Source organism: Ambystoma mexicanum, chromosome 9 (genome assembly GCF_040938575.1).
Source record: "Ambystoma mexicanum isolate Mex_15411 chromosome 9, UKY_AmexF1_1, whole genome shotgun sequence".
In the NCBI taxonomy this organism is placed as follows: domain Eukaryota; kingdom Metazoa; phylum Chordata; class Amphibia; order Caudata; family Ambystomatidae; genus Ambystoma; species Ambystoma mexicanum.
In genome coordinates this window covers 10,990,634-11,009,104 of record NC_090931.1, presented here as the reverse complement: position 1 = coordinate 11,009,104, position 18,471 = coordinate 10,990,634, and positions in this window count along the sequence as shown.

Below are 18,471 nucleotides of genomic sequence, written 5' to 3'. Positions count from 1 at the left end.
GCACCAGGGACGCATGTACCAACGGGCACTGATGTGTATTGCACCAATGGCACCAGGGACGCATGTACCAACGGGGACTGATGTGTCGCATGTAACAATGGGGACTGATGTGTCTTGCACCAATAGCACCAGGGACGCATGTACCAACGGGGACGCATGTACCAACGGGGACTGATGTGTCTTGCACCAATAGCACAAGGGACGCATGTACCAACGGGGACTGATGTGTCTTGCACCAATAGCACCAGGGAGGCATGTACCAACGAGGACTGATGTGTCGCATGTACCAACGGGGACTGATGTGTCTTGCACCAATAGCACCAGGGACGCATGTACCAACGGGGACGCATGTAGCAATGGTGACTGATGTGTCTTGCACCAATAGCACCAGGGACGCATGTACCAATGGGGACTGATGTGTCTTGCACTAATAGCACTAGGGACAAATGTACCTACGGGGACTGATGTGTCTTGCACCAATAGCACCAGGGATGCATGTACCAACGGGGACTGATGTGTCTTGCCCCAATAGCACCAGGGACGCATGTACCAAAGGGGACTGAAGTGTCTTGCACCAATAGCACCAGGGATGCATGTACCAACAGAGACTGATGTGTCTTGCACCAATAGCACAAGGGACGCATGTACCAACGGGGACTGATGTGCACCAATAGCACCAGGGACGCATGTATCAACGGGGACAGATGTGTCTTGCACCTATAGCACCGGGGACGAATGTACCAATAGGGACCGATGTATCTTGCACCAATAGCACCAGGGACGCATGTACCAACAAGGACTGGTGTGTCTTGCACCAATAGCACCAGGGACGCATGTAAAAACGGGGACTGGTGTGTCTTGCACCAATAGCACCAGGTACACATGTACCAACAGAGATTGATGTGTCTTGCACCAATAGCACCAGGGAAGCATGTACCAACGGGGACTGATGTGTCTTGCACCAATAGCACCAGGGAAGCATGTTCCAACAGAGACTGATGTGTCTTGCACCAATAGCACCAGGGACGCATGTACCAACTGGGACTGATGTGCACCAATAGCACCAGGGACGCATGTACCAACAGGGACTGATGTGTTTTGCACCTATAGCACCAGGGACGCATGTACCAATGGGGACCAATGTGTCTTGCACCAATAGGACCAGGGACGCATGTACCAACAAGAACTGGTGTGTCTTGCACCAATAGCACCAGGGACCCATGTACCAATGGGGACTTGTGTGTCTTGCACCAATAGCACCAGGTACGCATGTACCAACGGGGACTGATGTGTCTTGCACCAATAGCACCAGAGAAGCATGTACCAACGGGGACTGATGTGTCTTGCAACAATAGCACCAGGGACGCATGTTCTTGCACCAATAGCACCAGGGACGCATGTACCAACGGGGACTGATGTGTCTTGCACCAATAGCACCATGGAAGCATGTACTAATGGGGACTGATGTGTCTTGCACCAATACCACCAGGGACACATGTACCAACGGGGACTGATGTGTCTTGCACCAAAAGCACCAGGGACGCATGTACCAACGGGGACTGATGTGTCTTGCACCAATAGCACCAGGGACGTATGTACCAACGGGGACTGATGTGTCTTGCACCAATAGCACCAGGGACGCATGTACCAATGGGGACTGATGTGTCTTGCACCAATAGCACCAGGGACGCATGTATCAATGGGGACTGATGTGTCTTGCCCCAATAGCACCAGGGACGCATGTACCAACGGGGACTGGTGTGTCTTGCACCAATAGCACCAGGGACGCATGTACCAACGGGGACTGATGTGTCTTGCACCAATAGAACCAGGGACGCATGTAAAAACGGGGACTGATGTGCACCAATAGCACCAGGGAGGCATGTACCAACGGGGACTGATGTGTCTTGCACCAATAGCACCAGGGACGCATGTACCAACGGGGACTGATGTGTCTTGCACCAATAGCACCAGGGACGCATGTACCAACGGGGACTGATGTGTCTTGCACAAATAGCATCAGGGACGCATGTACCAACGGGGACTGATGTGTCTTGCACCAATAGCACCAGGGACGCATGAACCAACGGGGGCTGATGTGCACCAATAGCACCAAGGAGGCATGTACCAACGGGGACCGATGTGTCTTGCACCAATAGAACCAGGGACGCATGTAAAAACGGGGACTGATGTGCACCAATAGCACCAGGGAGGCATGTACCAACGGGGACTGATGTGTCTTGCACCAATAGCACCAGGGACGCATGTACCAACGGGGACTGATGTGTCTTGCACCAATAGCACCAGGGACGCATGTACCAACGGGGACTGATGTGTCTTGCACAAATAGCATCAGGGACGCATGTACCAACGGTGACTGATGTGTCTTGCACCAATAGCACCAGGGACGCATGTACCAACGGGGACTGATGTGCACCAATAGCACCAGGGACGCATGTACCAACAAGGACTGATGTCTCTTGCACCAATAGCACCAGGGACGCATGTACCAACAGGGACTGATGTGTCTTGCCCTAATTGCACCAGGGATGCATGTACCAACGGGGACTGATGTGTCTTGCACCAATAGCACCAGGGACGCATGTACCAATGGAGACTGATGTCTCTTGCACCAATAGCACCAGGGACGCATGTACCAACGGGGACTGATGTGTCTTGCACCAATAGCACCAGGGACGCATGTACCAACGCGGACTGATGTGTCTTGCACCAATAGCACCGGGGACGCATGTACCAATGGGGACTGATGTGCACCAATAGCACCAGAGACGCATGGATCAACGGGGACAGATGTGTCTTGCACCAATAGCACCGGGGACGAATGTACCAATGGGGACTGATGTGTCTTGTACCAATAGCACAAGGGACCCATGTACCAACAAGGACTGGTGTGTCTTGCACCAATAGCACCAGGGACGCATGTATCAACGGGGACAGATGTGTCTTGCACCAATAGCACCGGGGACGCATGTACCAACGGGGACTGATGTGTCTTGCACCAATAGCACAAGGGACGCATGTACCAACGGGGACTGATGTGTCTTGCACCAATAGCACCAGGGAGGCATGTACTAACGAGGACTGATGTGTCGCATGTACCAACAGGGACTGATGTGTCTTGCACCAATAGCACCACGGACGCATGTACCAACGGGGACGCATGTAGCAATGGGGACTGATGTGTCTTGCACCAATAGCACCAGGGACGCATGTACCAACGGGACTGATGTGTCTTGCACCAATAGCACTAGGGACAAATGTACCTACGGGGACTGATGTGTCTTGCACCAATAGCACCAGGGATGCATGTACCAACGGGGACTGATGTGTCTTGCCCCAATAGCACCAGGGACGCATGTACCAAAGGGGACTGAAGTGTCTTGCACCAATAGCACCAGGGATGCATGTACCAACGGAGACTGATGTGTCTTGCACCAATAGCACCAGGGACGCATGTACCAAAGGGGACTGAAGTGTCTTGCACCAATAGCACCAGGGATGCATGTACCAACGGAGACTGATGTGTCTTGCACCAATAGCACAAGGGACGCATGTACCAACAGGGACTGATGTGCACCAATAGCACAAGGGATGCATGTACCAAGGGGGACTGATGTTCTTGCATCAATAGCACCGGGACACATGTACCAACGGGGACTGATGTGTCTTGCACCAATAGCACCAGGGATGCATGTACCAACGGGGACTGATGTGTCTTGCCCCAATAGCACCAGGGACGCATGTACCAACGGGGACTGATGTGTCTTGCACCAATACCACCAGGGACGCATGTACCAACGGGGACTGATGTGTCTTGCACCAATAGCACCAGGGACGCATGTACCAACGGGGACTGATGTGTCTTGCACCAATAGCACCAGGGACGTATGTACCAACGGGGACTGATGTGTCTTGCACCAATAGCACCAGGGACGCATGTACCAACGGGGACTGATGTGTCTTGCACCAATAGCACCAGGGACGCATGTACCAACGGGGACTGATGTGTCTTGCCCCAATAGCACCAGGGACGCATGTACCAACGGGGACTGGTGTGTCTTGTCCCAATAGCACCAGGGACGCATGTACCAACGGGGACTGATGTGTCTTACCAATAGCACCAGGGAGGCATGTACCAACGGGGACTGATGTGTCTTGCACCAATAGCACCAGGGACGCATGTACCAACGGGGACTGATGTGTCTTGCACCAATAGCACCAGGGACGCATGTACCAACGGGGACTGATGTGTCTTGCACAAATAGCACCAGGGACGCATGTACCAACGGGGACTGATGTGTCTTGCACCAATAGCACCAGGGACGCATGTACCAACGGGGACTGATGTGCACCAATAGCACCAAGGAGGCATGTACCAACGGGGACCGATGTGTCTTGCCCCAATAGCACCAGGGACGCATGTACCAACGGTGACTGAAATGTCTTGCACCAATAGCACCAGGGACGCATGTACCAACGGGGAATGATGTGCACCAATAGCACCAGGGACGCATGTACCAACAAGGACTGATGTCTCTTGCACCAATAGCACCAGGGACGCATGTACCAACGGGGACTGATGTGTCTTGCCCTAATAGCACCAGGGATGCATGTACCAACGGGGACTGATGTGTCTTGCACCAATAGCACCAGTGACGCATGTACCAATGGAGACTGATGTCTCTTGCACCAAAAGCACCAGGGACGCATGTACCAACAAGGACTGATGTCTCTTGCACCAATAGCACAAGGGACGCATGTAACAACGGGGACTGATGTGTCTTGCCCTAATTGCACCAGGGATGCATGTACCAACGGGGACTGATGTGTCTTGCACCAATAGCACCAGGGACGCATGTACCAATGGAGACTGATGTCTCTTGCACCAATAGCACCAGGGACGCATGTACCAACGGGGACTGATGTGTCTTGCACCAATAGCACCAGGGACACATGTAACAACAGGGACTGATGTGTCTTGCACCAATAGCACCAGGGACGCATGTACCAACGCGGACTGATGTGTCTTGCACCAATAGCACCGGGGAAGCATGTACCAACGGGGACTGATGTGTCTTACACCAATCGCACCAGGGATGCATGTACCAACGGGGACTGATGTGTCTTGCACCAATAGCACCACGGACGCATGTACCAAACTGGACTGATGTGCACCAAATGCACCAGGGACGCATGTACCAACGGGGACTGATGTGTCTTGCACCAATAGCACCAGGAACGCATGTACCAACGGGACTGATGTGTCTTGCACCAATAGCACCAGGGACGCATGTACCAACGGGGACTGATGTGCACCAATAGAACCAGGGAGGCATGTACCAACGGGGACTGATGTGTCTTGCCCCAATATCACCAGAGACGCATGTACCAACGGTGACTGATGTGTCTTGCACCAATAGTACCAGGGACACATGTACCAACGGGGACTGATGTGTCTTGCACCAATAGCACCAGGGACGCATGTACCAACGGGGACTGATGTGCACCAATAGAACCAGGAGGCATGTACCAACGGGGACTGATGTGTCTTGCCCCAATAGCACCAGGGACGCTTGTACCAACGGTGACTGATGTGTCTTGCACCAATAGCACCAGGGACGCATGTAGCAACGGGGACTGATGTCTCTTGCACCAATAGCACCAGGGATGCATGTACCAACGGGGACTGATGTCTCTTGCACCAATAGCACCAGGGATGCATGTGCCAACGGGGACTGATGTGTCTTGCACCAATAGCACCAGGGACGCATGTAACAACGGGGACTGATGTGTCTTGCCCCAATAGCACCAGGGATGCATGTATCAATGGGGACTGATGTGTCTTGCAACAATAGCACGAGGGACGCATGTGCTGACGGGGACTGATGTGCACCAATAGCACCACGGGCGCATGTACCAACAGGGACTGATGTGTCTTGCAGCAATAACACCAGGGACGCATGTACCAACAGGGACAGATGTGTCTTGCACCAATAGCACCAGGGACGCATGTACCAACGGGAACTGATGTGCACTAATAGCACCAGGGATGCATTAGCACCAGGGACGCATGTACCAACGGGGACTGATGTGTATTGCAACAATAGCACCATGGAAGCATGTACCAACGGGGACTGATGTGTCTTGCACCAATAGGACCAGGGACGCATGTTCCAAGGGAGACTGATGTGTCTTGCACCAATAGTACCAGGGACGCATGTACCAACGGGGACTGATGTGTCTCGCACCAATAGGACCAGGGACGCATGTACCGACGGGGACTGATGTGCACCAATAGCACCACGGGCGAATGTACCCACAGGGTCTGATGTGTCTTGCACCAATAGCACCAGGGATGCATGTGCCAACAGGGACTGATGTGTCTTGCAGCAATAACACCAGGGACGCATGTACCAACAGGGACAGATGTGTCTTGCACCAATAGCACCAGGGACGCATTAGCACAAGGGACGCATGTACCAAGGGGGACTGATGTTCTTGCATCAATAGCACCGGGACACATGTACCAACGGGGACTGATGTGTCTTGCACCAATAGCACCATGGAAGCATGTACTAATGGGGACTGATGTGTCTTGCACCAATACCACCAGGGACACATGTACCAACGGGGACTGATGTGTCTTGCACCAAAAGCACCAGGGACGCATGTACCAACGGGGACTGATGTGTCTTGCACCAATAGCACCAGGGACGTATGTACCAACGGGGACTGATGTGTCTTGCACCAATAGCACCAGGGACGCATGTTCTTGCACCAATAGCACCAGGGACGCATGTACCAACGGGGACTGATGTGTCTTGCACCAATAGCACCATGGAAGCATGTACTAATGGGGACTGATGTGTCTTGCACCAATACCACCAGGGACACATGTACCAACGGGGACTGATGTGTCTTGCACCAAAAGCACCAGGGACGCATGTACCAACGGGGACTGATGTGTCTTGCACCAATAGCACCAGGGACGTATGTACCAACGGGGACTGATGTGTCTTGCACCAATAGCACCAGGGACGCATGTACCAATGGGGACTGATGTGTCTTGCACCAATAGCACCAGGGACGCATGTATCAATGGGGACTGATGTGTCTTGCCCCAATAGCACCAGGGACGCATGTACCAACGGGGACTGGTGTGTCTTGCACCAATAGCACCAGGGACGCATGTACCAACGGGGACTGATGTGTCTTGCACCAATAGAACCAGGGACGCATGTAAAAACGGGGACTGATGTGCACCAATAGCACCAGGGAGGCATGTACCAACGGGGACTGATGTGTCTTGCACCAATAGCACCAGGGACGCATGTACCAACGGGGACTGATGTGTCTTGCACCAATAGCACCAGGGACGCATGTACCAACGGGGACTGATGTGTCTTGCACAAATAGCATCAGGGACGCATGTACCAACGGGGACTGATGTGTCTTGCACCAATAGCACCAGGGACGCATGAACCAACGGGGGCTGATGTGCACCAATAGCACCAAGGAGGCATGTACCAACGGGGACCGATGTGTCTTGCACCAATAGAACCAGGGACGCATGTAAAAACGGGGACTGATGTGCACCAATAGCACCAGGGAGGCATGTACCAACGGGGACTGATGTGTCTTGCACCAATAGCACCAGGGACGCATGTACCAACGGGGACTGATGTGTCTTGCACCAATAGCACCAGGGACGCATGTACCAACGGGGACTGATGTGTCTTGCACAAATAGCATCAGGGACGCATGTACCAACGGTGACTGATGTGTCTTGCACCAATAGCACCAGGGACGCATGTACCAACGGGGACTGATGTGCACCAATAGCACCAGGGACGCATGTACCAACAAGGACTGATGTCTCTTGCACCAATAGCACCAGGGACGCATGTACCAACAGGGACTGATGTGTCTTGCCCTAATTGCACCAGGGATGCATGTACCAACGGGGACTGATGTGTCTTGCACCAATAGCACCAGGGACGCATGTACCAATGGAGACTGATGTCTCTTGCACCAATAGCACCAGGGACGCATGTACCAACGGGGACTGATGTGTCTTGCACCAATAGCACCAGGGACGCATGTACCAACGCGGACTGATGTGTCTTGCACCAATAGCACCGGGGACGCATGTACCAATGGGGACTGATGTGCACCAATAGCACCAGAGACGCATGGATCAACGGGGACAGATGTGTCTTGCACCAATAGCACCGGGGACGAATGTACCAATGGGGACTGATGTGTCTTGTACCAATAGCACAAGGGACCCATGTACCAACAAGGACTGGTGTGTCTTGCACCAATAGCACCAGGGACGCATGTATCAACGGGGACAGATGTGTCTTGCACCAATAGCACCGGGGACGCATGTACCAACGGGGACTGATGTGTCTTGCACCAATAGCACAAGGGACGCATGTACCAACGGGGACTGATGTGTCTTGCACCAATAGCACCAGGGAGGCATGTACTAACGAGGACTGATGTGTCGCATGTACCAACAGGGACTGATGTGTCTTGCACCAATAGCACCACGGACGCATGTACCAACGGGGACGCATGTAGCAATGGGGACTGATGTGTCTTGCACCAATAGCACCAGGGACGCATGTACCAACGGGACTGATGTGTCTTGCACCAATAGCACTAGGGACAAATGTACCTACGGGGACTGATGTGTCTTGCACCAATAGCACCAGGGATGCATGTACCAACGGGGACTGATGTGTCTTGCCCCAATAGCACCAGGGACGCATGTACCAAAGGGGACTGAAGTGTCTTGCACCAATAGCACCAGGGATGCATGTACCAACGGAGACTGATGTGTCTTGCACCAATAGCACCAGGGACGCATGTACCAAAGGGGACTGAAGTGTCTTGCACCAATAGCACCAGGGATGCATGTACCAACGGAGACTGATGTGTCTTGCACCAATAGCACAAGGGACGCATGTACCAACAGGGACTGATGTGCACCAATAGCACAAGGGATGCATGTACCAAGGGGGACTGATGTTCTTGCATCAATAGCACCGGGACACATGTACCAACGGGGACTGATGTGTCTTGCACCAATAGCACCAGGGATGCATGTACCAACGGGGACTGATGTGTCTTGCCCCAATAGCACCAGGGACGCATGTACCAACGGGGACTGATGTGTCTTGCACCAATACCACCAGGGACGCATGTACCAACGGGGACTGATGTGTCTTGCACCAATAGCACCAGGGACGCATGTACCAACGGGGACTGATGTGTCTTGCACCAATAGCACCAGGGACGTATGTACCAACGGGGACTGATGTGTCTTGCACCAATAGCACCAGGGACGCATGTACCAACGGGGACTGATGTGTCTTGCACCAATAGCACCAGGGACGCATGTACCAACGGGGACTGATGTGTCTTGCCCCAATAGCACCAGGGACGCATGTACCAACGGGGACTGGTGTGTCTTGTCCCAATAGCACCAGGGACGCATGTACCAACGGGGACTGATGTGTCTTACCAATAGCACCAGGGAGGCATGTACCAACGGGGACTGATGTGTCTTGCACCAATAGCACCAGGGACGCATGTACCAACGGGGACTGATGTGTCTTGCACCAATAGCACCAGGGACGCATGTACCAACGGGGACTGATGTGTCTTGCACAAATAGCACCAGGGACGCATGTACCAACGGGGACTGATGTGTCTTGCACCAATAGCACCAGGGACGCATGTACCAACGGGGACTGATGTGCACCAATAGCACCAAGGAGGCATGTACCAACGGGGACCGATGTGTCTTGCCCCAATAGCACCAGGGACGCATGTACCAACGGTGACTGAAATGTCTTGCACCAATAGCACCAGGGACGCATGTACCAACGGGGAATGATGTGCACCAATAGCACCAGGGACGCATGTACCAACAAGGACTGATGTCTCTTGCACCAATAGCACCAGGGACGCATGTACCAACGGGGACTGATGTGTCTTGCCCTAATAGCACCAGGGATGCATGTACCAACGGGGACTGATGTGTCTTGCACCAATAGCACCAGTGACGCATGTACCAATGGAGACTGATGTCTCTTGCACCAAAAGCACCAGGGACGCATGTACCAACAAGGACTGATGTCTCTTGCACCAATAGCACAAGGGACGCATGTAACAACGGGGACTGATGTGTCTTGCCCTAATTGCACCAGGGATGCATGTACCAACGGGGACTGATGTGTCTTGCACCAATAGCACCAGGGACGCATGTACCAATGGAGACTGATGTCTCTTGCACCAATAGCACCAGGGACGCATGTACCAACGGGGACTGATGTGTCTTGCACCAATAGCACCAGGGACACATGTAACAACAGGGACTGATGTGTCTTGCACCAATAGCACCAGGGACGCATGTACCAACGCGGACTGATGTGTCTTGCACCAATAGCACCGGGGAAGCATGTACCAACGGGGACTGATGTGTCTTACACCAATCGCACCAGGGATGCATGTACCAACGGGGACTGATGTGTCTTGCACCAATAGCACCACGGACGCATGTACCAAACTGGACTGATGTGCACCAAATGCACCAGGGACGCATGTACCAACGGGGACTGATGTGTCTTGCACCAATAGCACCAGGAACGCATGTACCAACGGGACTGATGTGTCTTGCACCAATAGCACCAGGGACGCATGTACCAACGGGGACTGATGTGCACCAATAGAACCAGGGAGGCATGTACCAACGGGGACTGATGTGTCTTGCCCCAATATCACCAGAGACGCATGTACCAACGGTGACTGATGTGTCTTGCACCAATAGTACCAGGGACACATGTACCAACGGGGACTGATGTGTCTTGCACCAATAGCACCAGGGACGCATGTACCAACGGGGACTGATGTGCACCAATAGAACCAGGAGGCATGTACCAACGGGGACTGATGTGTCTTGCCCCAATAGCACCAGGGACGCTTGTACCAACGGTGACTGATGTGTCTTGCACCAATAGCACCAGGGACGCATGTAGCAACGGGGACTGATGTCTCTTGCACCAATAGCACCAGGGATGCATGTACCAACGGGGACTGATGTCTCTTGCACCAATAGCACCAGGGATGCATGTGCCAACGGGGACTGATGTGTCTTGCACCAATAGCACCAGGGACGCATGTAACAACGGGGACTGATGTGTCTTGCCCCAATAGCACCAGGGATGCATGTATCAATGGGGACTGATGTGTCTTGCAACAATAGCACGAGGGACGCATGTGCTGACGGGGACTGATGTGCACCAATAGCACCACGGGCGCATGTACCAACAGGGACTGATGTGTCTTGCAGCAATAACACCAGGGACGCATGTACCAACAGGGACAGATGTGTCTTGCACCAATAGCACCAGGGACGCATGTACCAACGGGAACTGATGTGCACTAATAGCACCAGGGATGCATTAGCACCAGGGACGCATGTACCAACGGGGACTGATGTGTATTGCAACAATAGCACCATGGAAGCATGTACCAACGGGGACTGATGTGTCTTGCACCAATAGGACCAGGGACGCATGTTCCAAGGGAGACTGATGTGTCTTGCACCAATAGTACCAGGGACGCATGTACCAACGGGGACTGATGTGTCTCGCACCAATAGGACCAGGGACGCATGTACCGACGGGGACTGATGTGCACCAATAGCACCACGGGCGAATGTACCCACAGGGTCTGATGTGTCTTGCACCAATAGCACCAGGGATGCATGTGCCAACAGGGACTGATGTGTCTTGCAGCAATAACACCAGGGACGCATGTACCAACAGGGACAGATGTGTCTTGCACCAATAGCACCAGGGACGCATTAGCACAAGGGACGCATGTACCAAGGGGGACTGATGTTCTTGCATCAATAGCACCGGGACACATGTACCAACGGGGACTGATGTGTCTTGCACCAATAGCACCAGGGATGCATGTACCAACGGGGACTTATGTGTCTTGCCCCAATAGCACCAGGGACGCATGTACCAACGGGGACTGATGTGTCTTGCACCAATACCACCAGGGACGCATGTACCAACGGGGACTGATGTGTCTTGCACCAATAGCACCAGGGACGCATGTACCAACGGGGACTGATGTGTCTTGCACCAATAGCACCAGGGACGTATGTACCAACAGGGACTGATGTGTCTTGCACCAATAGCACCAGGGACGCATGTACCAACGGGGACTGATGTGTCTTGCACCAATAGCACCAGGGACGCATGTACCAACGGGGACTGATGTGCACCAATAGAACCAAGGAGGCATGTACCAACGGGGACCGATGTGTCTTGCCCCAATAGCACCAGGGACACATGTACCAACGGTGACTGATGTGTCTTGCACCAATAGCACCAGGGACGCATGTACCAACGGGGACTGATGTGCACCAATAGCACCAGGGACGCATGTACCAACAAGGACTGATGTCTCTTGCACCAATAGCACCAGGGACGCATGTACCAACGGGGACTGATGTGTCTTGCCCTAATAACACCAGGGATGCATGTACCAACGGTGACTGATGTGTCTTGCACCAATAGCACCAGGGACGCATGTACCAATGGAGACTGATGTCTCTTGCACCAAAAGCACCAGGGACACATGTACCAACGGGGACTGATGTGTCTTGCACCAATAGCACCAGGGACACATGTAACAACAGGGACTGATGTGTCTTGCACCAATAGCACCAGGGACGCACGTACCAACGCGGACTGATGTGTCTTGCACCAATAGCACCGGGGACGCATGTACCAAAGGGGACTGATGTGTCTTACACCAATCGCACCAGGGATGCATGTACCAACGGGGACTGATGTGTCTTGCACCAATAGCACCATGGACGCATGTACCAAACTGGACTGATGTGCACCAATAGCACCAGGGACGCATGTACCAACAGGGACTGATGTGTCTTGCACCAATAGCACCAGGGACGCATGTACCAATGGGGACTGATGTGCACCAATAGAACCAGGGAGGCATGTTCCAAGGGAGACTGATGTGTCTTGCACCAATAGCACCAGGGACGCATGTACCAACAGGGACTGATGTGTCTCGGACCAATAGGACCAGGGACGCATGTACTGACGGGGACTGATGTGCACCAATAGCACCACGGGCGAATGTCCCCACAGGGACTGATGTGTCTTGCACCAATAGTACCAGGGATGCATGTGCCAACAGGGACTGATGTGTCTTGCAGCAATAACACCAGGGACGCATGTACCAACAGGGACAGATGTGTCTTGCACCAATAGCACCAGGGACGCATTAGCACAAGGGACGCATGTACCAAGGGGGACTGATGTTCTTGCATCAATAGCACCGGGACATATGTACCAACGGGGACTGATGTGTCTTTCACCAATAGCACCAGGGATGCATGTACCAACGGGGACTGATGTGTCTTGCCCCAATAGCACCAGGGACGCATGTACCAACGGGGACTGATGTGTCTTGCACCGATACCACCAGGGATGCATGTACCAACGGGGACTGATGTGTCTTGCACCAATAGCACCAGGGATGCATGTACCAACGGGGACTGATGTGTCTTGCACCAATAGCACCAGGGACGTATGTACCAACGGGGACTGATGTGTCTTGCACCAATAGCACCAGGGACGCAGGTACCAACAGGGACTGATGTGTCTTGCACCAATAGCACCAGGGACGCATGTACCAATGGGGACTGATGTGTCTTGACCCAATAGCACCAGGGACGCATGTACCAACGGGGACTGGTGTGTCTTGCACCAATAGCACCAGGGACGCATGTACCAGCGGGGACTGATGTGTCTTGCACCAATAGCACCAGGGACGCATGTACCAACGGGGACTGATGTGTCTTGCACCAATAGCACCAGGGACGCATGTACCAACGGGGACTGATGTGCACCAATAGCACCAGGGAGGAATGTACCAACGGGGACTGATGTGTCTTGCACCAATAGCACCAGGGACGCATGTACCAACGGGGACTGATGTGTCTTGCACCAATAGCACCAGGGACGCATGTACCGACGGGGGCGCATGTAGCAATGGGGACTGATGTGTCTTGCACCAATAGCACCAGGGATGCATGTACCAACGGGGACTGATGTGTCTTGCACCAATAGCTCTAGGGACACATGTACCTACGGGGACTGATGTGTTTTGCACCAATAGCACCAGGGATGCATGTACCAACGGGGACTGATGTGTCTTGCCCCAATAGCACCAGGGACGCATGTACCAAAGGGGACTGAAGTGTCTTGCACCAATAGCACCAGGGATGCATGTACCAACGGAGACTGATGTGTCTTGCACCAATAGCACAAGGGACGCATGTACCAACGGGGACTGATGTGCACCAATAGCACCAGGGACGCATGTATCAACGGGGACAGATGTGTCTTGCACCAATAGCACCGGGGACGAATGTACCAATGGGGACCGAGGTATCTTGCACCAATAGCACCAGGGACGCATGTACCAACAAGGACTGGTGTGTCTTGCACCAATAGCACCAGGGACGCATGTACCAACGGGGACTGGTGTGTCTTGCACCAATAGCACCAAGTACACATGTACCAACAGAGATTGATGTGTCTTGCACCAATAGTACCAGGGAAGCATGTACCAACGGGGACTGATGTGTTTTGCACCCATAGCACCAGGGACGCATGTACCAATAGGGACTGATGTGCACCAATAGGACCAGGGACGCATGTACCAACAAGGACTGGTGTGTCTTGCACCAATAGCACCAGGGACCCATGTACCAATGGGGACTTGTGTGTCTTGCACCAATAGCACCAGGTATGCATGTACCAACGGGGACTGATGTGTCTTGCACCAATAGCACCAGAGAAGCATGTACCAACGGGGACTGATGTGTCTTGCACCAATAGCACCAGGGACGCATGTACCAACGGGGACTGATGTGCACCAATAGCACCAGGGAGGCATGTACCAACAGGGACTGATGTGTCTTGCCCCAATAGCACCAGGGACGCATGTACCAACGGGGACTGATGTGTCTTGCACCAATAGCACCAGGGACGCATGTACCAATTGGGACTGATGTGCACCAATAGCACCAGGGACGCATGTACCAACAAGGACTGATGTTTCTTGCACCAATTGCACCAGGGACGCATGTACCAACGGGGACTGATGTGCACCAATAGCACCAGGGAGGCATGTACCAACGGGCACTGATGTGTCTTGCCCCAATAGAATCAGGGACGCATGTAGCAACGGGCACTGATGTGTCTTGCACCAATAGCACCAGGACGCATGTACCAACAGGGACTGATGTGTCTTGCACTAATAGCAGAAGGGACACATGTAACGACGAGGACTGATTTGTCTTGCACCAATAGCACCAGGGACGCATGTACCAACGGGCACTGATGTGTCTTGCACCAATGGCACCAGGGACGCATGTACCAACGGGGACTGATGTGTCGCATGTAACAATGGGGACTGATGTGTCTTGCACCAATAGCACCAGGGACGCATGTACCAACGGGGACGCATGTACCAACGGGGACTGATGTGTCTTGCACCAATGGCACCAGGGACGCATGTACCAACGGGGACTGATGTGTCGCATGTAACAATGGGGACTGATGTGTCTTGCACCAATAGCACCAGGGACGCATGTACCAACGGGGACTGATGTGTCTTGCCCTAATAGCACCAGGGATGCATGTACCAACGGGGACTGATGTGTCTTGCACCAATAGCACCAGTGACGCATGTACCAATGGAGACTGATGTCTCTTGCACCAAAAGCACCAGGGACGCATGTACCAACAAGGACTGATGTCTCTTGCACCAATAGCACCAGGGACGCATGTAACAACGGGGACTGATGTGTCTTGCCCTAATTGCACCAGGGATGCATGTACCAACGGGGACTGATGTGTCTTGCACCAATAGCACCAGGGACGCATGTACCAATGGAGACTGATGTCTCTTGCACCAATAGCACCAGGGACGCATGTACCAACGGGGACTGATGTGTCTTGCACCAATAGCACCAGGGACACATGTAACAACAGGGACTGATGTGTCTTGCACCAATAGCACCAGGGACGCATGTACCAACGCGGACTGATGTGTCTTGCACCAATAGCACCGGGGAAGCATGTACCAACGGGGACTGATGTGTCTTACACCAATCGCACCAGGGATGCATGTACCAACGGGGACTGATGTGTCTTGCACCAATAGCACCACGGACGCATGTACCAAACTGGACTGATGTGCACCAAATGCACCAGGGACGCATGTACCAACGGGGACTGATGTGTCTTGCACCAATAGCACCAGGAACGCATGTACCAACGGGACTGATGTGTCTTGCACCAATAGCACCAGGGACGCATGTACCAACGGGGACTGATGTGCACCAATAGAACCAGGGAGGCATGTACCAACGGGGACTGATGTGTCTTGCCCCAATATCACCAGAGACGCATGTACCAACGGTGACTGATGTGTCTTGCACCAATAGTACCAGGGACACATGTACCAACGGGGACTGATGTGTCTTGCACCAATAGCACCAGGGACGCATGTACCAACGGGGACTGATGTGCACCAATAGAACCAGGAGGCATGTACCAACGGGGACTGATGTGTCTTGCCCCAATAGCACCAGGGACGCTTGTACCAACGGTGACTGATGTGTCTTGCACCAATAGCACCAGGGACGCATGTAGCAACGGGGACTGATGTCTCTTGCACCAATAGCACCAGGGATGCATGTACCAACGGGGACTGATGTCTCTTGCACCAATAGCACCAGGGATGCATGTGCCAACGGGGACTGATGTGTCTTGCACCAATAGCACCAGGGACGCATGTAACAACGGGGACTGATGTGTCTTGCCCCAATAGCACCAGGGATGCATGTATCAATGGGGACTGATGTGTCTTGCAACAATAGCACGAGGGACGCATGTGCTGACGGGGACTGATGTGCACCAATAGCACCACGGGCGCATGTACCAACAGGGACTGATGTGTCTTGCAGCAATAACACCAGGGACGCATGTACCAACAGGGACAGATGTGTCTTGCACCAATAGCACCAGGGACGCATGTACCAACGGGGACTGATGTGCACTAATAGCACCAGGGATGCATTAGCACCAGGGACGCATGTACCAACGGGGACTGATGTGTATTGCAACAATAGCACCATGGAAGCATGTACCAACGGGGACTGATGTGTCTTGCACCAATAGGACCAGGGACGCATGTTCCAAGGGAGACTGATGTGTCTTGCACCAATAGTACCAGGGACGCATGTACCAACGGGGACTGATGTGTCTCGCACCAATAGGACCAGGGACGCATGTACCGACGGGGACTGATGTGCACCAATAGCACCACGGGCGAATGTACCCACAGGGTCTGATGTGTCTTGCACCAATAGCACCAGGGATGCATGTGCCAACAGGGACTGATGTGTCTTGCAGCAATAACACCAGGGACGCATGTACCAACAGGGACAGATGTGTCTTGCACCAATAGCACCAGGGACGCATTAGCACAAGGGACGCATGTACCAAGGGGGACTGATGTTCTTGCATCAATAGCACCGGGACACATGTACCAACGGGGACTGATGTGTCTTGCACCAATAGCACCAGGGATGCATGTACCAACGGGGACTGATGTGTCTTGCCCCAATAGCACCAGGGACGCATGTACCAACGGGGACTGATGTGTCTTGCACCAATACCACCAGGGACGCATGTACCAACGGGGACTGATGTGTCTTGCACCAATAGCACCAGGGACGCATGTACCAACGGGGACTGATGTGTCTTGCACCAATAGCACCAGGGACGTATGTACCAACAGGGACTGATGTGTCTTGCACCAATAGCACCGGGGACGCATGTACCAACGGGGACTGATGTGTCTTGCACCAATAGCACCAGGGACGCATGTACCAACGGGTACTGATGTGCACCAATAGAACCAAGGAGGCATGTACCAACGGGGACCGATGTGTCTTGCCCCAATAGCACCAGGGACACATGTACCAACGGTGACTGATGTGTCTTGCACCAATAGCACCAGGGACGCATGTACCAACGGGGACTGATGTGCACCAATAGCACCAGGGACGCATGTACCAACAAGGACTGATGTCTCTTGCACCAATAGCACCAGGGACGCATGTACCAACGGGGACTGATGTGTCTTGCCCTAATAACACCAGGGATGCATGTACCAACGGTGACTGATGTGTCTTGCACCAATAGCACCAGGGACGCATGTACCAATGGAGACTGATGTCTCTTGCACCAAAAGCACCAGGGACACATGTACCAACGGGGACTGATGTGTCTTGCACCAATAGCACCAGGGACACAT